Raw genomic sequence first — 4951 nt, 5'->3', positions numbered from 1 at the left:
ACGGCTCACACTTAGTCTCGCGGCTTCTTCTGGTGTCCTATTGCCAAGTCTTTTAGTTGGACACATGTTTCATATGTAGAGTTTTGTCGAGGCTGTTTCTCCCCAAAACTTGTGATGTACCTGTTTCATTTTCCGCATGCTCCTAGCCATGTTCAATATGATTATGTTCCTTCTTTCAGCAATCCCATTATGTTGTGGGGTTGTATGGTGCAATCACTTCATGTAACACTCTTTCCTTTTCACAGCATTTATGGAAATCATGAGAACTGAATTCTCCTCCTCCATATGTCCTGATCATCTTCAGACTATATTCACTTTGATATTTTGCCATCACATCACTTTGAATCTTTTAAACACATCAAACATTTCACCTTTTCTTTTGATTAGATATATCCATATTTTCCTAATGAAGTCGTCAATGAATAATACAAAGTAATTGTTTCCTCCTATCGACATTTCTTCAACTGGACCACAAACATCATAAAAGATTACCTCCATCATTCTTGAAGATCTGGTTGGCAATTCTAATTTGAATGAATTCTTGTGTTGCTTGGCATGACAGCATGCCTCACATATCTACTTTGGCATCTGAATTTCTGGAATTCCTAGCACAATACTCCTACAATGCAGCATTTGAAGACTTCTGAAGTTCAAGTGTCCAAACCTCTAGTGCCACAACAAATCTTCCCTCATGACTTCAGCAGCTAGACACTTATTTTATTGATTTGAATTTCAATTTTGAAGGTTCTGTTTTTGGACGGTGGTGCCTTCAAGACAAGCCTCTTTATACTATCAAACATCTTCATTTGTCCATTTTCCATATTCATAGAATATCCTTTCTCCAGCAATTGTCCAAGGCTTAGCAGATTATTCTTCATATTTGGCACATACAATACATCACATATGAAATATTTCTTGTCGTCTCTTCTTTGAGTTGATACCTTGCCAACTTCTTCAGTTGTCACTGAATTGTTGTCTGCAAACTTGATTTCCCTTTTTACTCTTTCATCAAGACTCACAAAACCATCCTATATGCCCAAGCATGTAGTTTGAACAACTTATGTCGAGGTACCACTGCACTGGACAATCATCATCTGATTTTGTTGTAGCCATTAATAACACATCATCTGAACTTGAGTCCTCAACTGACATCTGAGTTTCATCATCATCTCTTTGGATTTACATTCATCTGCAAAATCCCCCTATTTAATTTTGCTATATAATTAGTTTCTTATTAAAAATAAAATTGAAACTCCAATAGTTACTTTGTCATTATATTTTGTTGAATAACTTTTATTATTGCATTGCACTATTGTGCCTCCTTCAATTTTGAATTTGTAATTGTTTAAATTGTCAATAATTTTTTCCTTCTTATAACTATTTTCACCCACCTGATGCAAATAACTTTCAAATGTAGTTTATATAAAAAAAATAAAGTAAAATAAATAGTTTGTATAAAATGTATAATTTATATAAAATGTAGAATAGGAGTATAAATGTGGAGTACAGAATATAGTTTTCAAGAGGGTCAAATAACTATAACTCAATAGTGGGCCTAGACCAACCATCCACTAAAATACCTAAGCCCAACATGATAGGCTTTATAAACAACACATACATACTCTTTTTGTCATTATGTTTTAGTTCACGATGTCATATCGGTTAGTTTCAATTTCAATGGCAGTTTCTTTTTTTTCAAGAAAATATTGAAACACGCAACATCAGTTTTCTGATCGAACTTGTGTGAACATTGTTATTGGGTTCTCTGTTGCAAGACTATGTTTCCATCAATGTTTTTCGCTTGCTAGGGTAATTTCAAAATTTTCATTTCAATATATTTACATTCATACATATGTTGGGAAACCCATTTTTCTCATTCTTGATTATATGTTCAATCTTCTGCTTGAGAAAAGAAACCTTAATTGAGGGAACATGTTCTTTTTGAAAACCGTATTTGGTACCAAGGTTTTGAAAGACACTCTTAATGTTTGTTACGACAATGGATTTTGGTATTTCATTTCAATTTATTTTACCCCGTCTGGTTTATAAATGGGTTACCCATTTTCTCATTCTTGATTATTCAAGAACTCTTCTCTTAAAAAAAAGAGACCCTTCATTTGTAAATCAAAATTTAACAGGGTATACAAACCCTAAAAGACCATAAATCAATGCAAGATGAAATCTTTTTTCAAAAAGGCTGTGGAATACATGACCCATAACCCGAACATTTTTGTTCTGCATTGGTTGCTCTGTTCGAACTCTGTTTTGCATCAATTTTTGAAAGATTTCTTTTTCGTTAGTTATGGTAAATTTGGAATTTTCGTTGCAAAATATTTGAATTCACACCTGCTGGGAGACAATTTCTCATTCTTGATTAGTCAAGAACATTCAATCGTTTGCATGAGAAAAAAAAAACTTAATTGAGCAAAATAAGTTCGGTATCAAGACCTTATTGGGTACCAATATTCTGAAAGGAATTTTTTTCTGCTTGATGTTGTAATTTTGGAATTTTCGTTGCCTAAGTAAAAAAGAATCTTCAATTTTCAGCTTATAAAAAGAGAATCTTAAATTTTGTAAATCAAAATTTGTAAGGGTATACAAACTCTACAAGATTATGAGTCTGCAAGATGGAGTCTGTTTGAAAAAAATGGGTGGAATATACTCTGTTTCATAAACTTTGAAATGGATGTAGTCTTGGAATTAGGAACTGAATACATTGAGCTCTTATAAGCGTGTACAACAATTGCAATTGGAGAATTGATCATGTAGGTGGTACAGCCTCTAGGTCAGTTATGCAGACTTGCTGTCTCATGACCATTCTTTTGGAAAATTATTAGTAAGTAGCATAGGTGTTTCTTGCATATTTACTGCAGCTACCAAGTCATGAAGTTTCTTCCCAAATGCCTGCTCAATTGGTCCTGGTTCTGGCAGATTTTTAGTTCAGCGTGTCACTGGTTTTGAAGGCAAGTAATAGTACTTGTTTGGATTTTTCATTGTGTTGTTGTCCGTTTATTGCTGTAATTGATTAAGTAGCGGCGGGTGGTGAGCTCATTTTTATGCTGGTTTGGTGTCGCTTCAGGTCCGACATTGCAGTAATCATGGGTTAAATAAGTTCAGAGGCTGGAGTTATATGCACAAGGAGGCTTTTTGTTACAATTGGTTAGTCTATTATCATGTCAGTTATAACAAATTTTGGTCTGTGTTGGTAGGGTTACTAAGAATTGGTAGATGGAGGTGTCTTTAGTCGACTTGTTATGTTAGTATTTTATTGTTAGGTGGTTGTGCGATTAAAGTATGAAAACAGGGGCTGTTTTAGCTGGTCATGCTTTAAGGTGTTGGGTTAGTCTCAGTTTTGGTTTGAGACTTGAGGATTTAGGACTCTGTACTATTGTTGCTTAACATGTGCACTCCTTGTGCTTCGGTTACAGCATTTTTTAATATACTTAGCAGTTTAAAAATAACCAAGTCATGAAGTTTTGGTCTATCAATTTCAATATGTTTTGAATGTAGTGAAAGTAATGCCCCTTACCCTTGACTTTGTGAGAGGAGTTATAGATAGGATGGAATAATTGTGATTTATCCAAAGGAAATGTGTAGGAGCTTTTATTTAATGAAATTATTGTATGATAATTGAAGTAGTAATGTCAATTTCCAAAGAAGAGAATTTGAATTGTAAAATGACTTATATAAAATTCCGGTTAAAAATTTAAGAAAATAACTCAAAATTGATCTTGACTGTGAAAACAGAAAACGGAGAACTTTCTTGGTTCTGAAAACAGAAAATGGAGAACGTACTTGATTAGTTAAAATTAATAATTTAGCTTATCTATTTAACTTGATAATCAAAAGAATTGAAAGTAAATAGAGATAAGGAAAGAGATATCACACAATGATATATTATGGTTCAACCAACTCGGACTACGTCCAATACTCACAACTGTGAGATTTTCTACTAAGTGTTCAAACAAACGACATTCTTGTTTTTACAACATTCTTGGTTTTACACAGTTTGGTTAGATCAACCTTGATCTGTTACAGTAATTCTTTTCCACCCAGAAAAGGATTCAATCAAGTCACTTATCAATCTTTAGAGAGGATTTTATAATTCACTTTTTAACCATAAAAGATTTTTCTACATACTATTCAAACTATAAACAACACTTATAGTCTTGAGTTTACCTAATAATGATTTAAAGTGTTTGGCAGAATCTGAGTATACTCAACTTGTGTTTGAGAATAGATTTTTGACAAAAGAATCCCGTAGAATGATTCTAATATTTGAGGAAAAAACATAACTGAATCTTTTGTTTGTAATTGAAAAGCTTTCAAGTATGTAAGTGTATGTAAGTGATGAATTTTCTTATCACTTGAAGTTCTTTTATCTTGAGCTTGAAGTTCCTTTTATAGGCTTCAAGAAGGTTGATGACAGCTAATTTGACTGTTGAAAAAATGTTCAGCTGTCATGGGTCAGATTTGACTAAAGACCACACTTTTTGACCCATGAATGTTCTTGACTTAAACATTCTACGTTTTTGCTTCTGTGATAATAATGTATGATATGTAGCTTCTCATTCTTGAATGTGATTTATGATCCTTTATGTGCACAGACATCTCAGAGATGTGCTTAATGTATTCATATCAAGACTGTCTTTGATTCGTGCAAACAGGTTGGAGAATGATCTCCACATGTTGGAGATTGATTGTTAAAATGCTGGAGAATGATGTTAACATTCTGGAGACTGATGTTAACTTTCTGGAGAATGGTTGTTAATATGTTGGAGAATGATGTCTGCATGCTGGAGATTAATTGTAACATGCTGGAGAATGATGTTAACATTCTGGAGAGTGATGTTAACTTTCTGGAGAATGGTTGTTAATATGTTGGAGAATGATGTCTGCATGCTGGAGATTAATTGTAACATGCTGGAGAATGATGTTAACATTCTGGAGA

The 4951-nt window shown here is 33.4% G+C and overlaps 1 long non-coding RNA gene across 1 annotated transcript; it reads left to right on the top strand.

Moving 5' to 3' along the window:
• The first annotated feature begins 1651 nt into the window (after positions 1-1651).
• Positions 1652-4845, top strand: LOC140919194 (uncharacterized). Its single transcript, XR_012161761.1, has 3 exons — positions 1652-2963; positions 3080-3159; positions 4668-4845. It is a non-coding gene; the product is annotated as an uncharacterized lncRNA (long non-coding RNA).
• The last annotated feature ends 106 nt before the right edge of the window (positions 4846-4951 follow it).

The sequence above is a fragment of the Cicer arietinum genome, unplaced genomic scaffold (assembly GCF_000331145.2).
Source record: "Cicer arietinum cultivar CDC Frontier isolate Library 1 unplaced genomic scaffold, Cicar.CDCFrontier_v2.0 Ca_scaffold_5847_v2.0, whole genome shotgun sequence".
Classification (NCBI taxonomy): domain Eukaryota; kingdom Viridiplantae; phylum Streptophyta; class Magnoliopsida; order Fabales; family Fabaceae; genus Cicer; species Cicer arietinum.
This window is presented reverse-complemented; position numbering and strand designations above follow the sequence as displayed.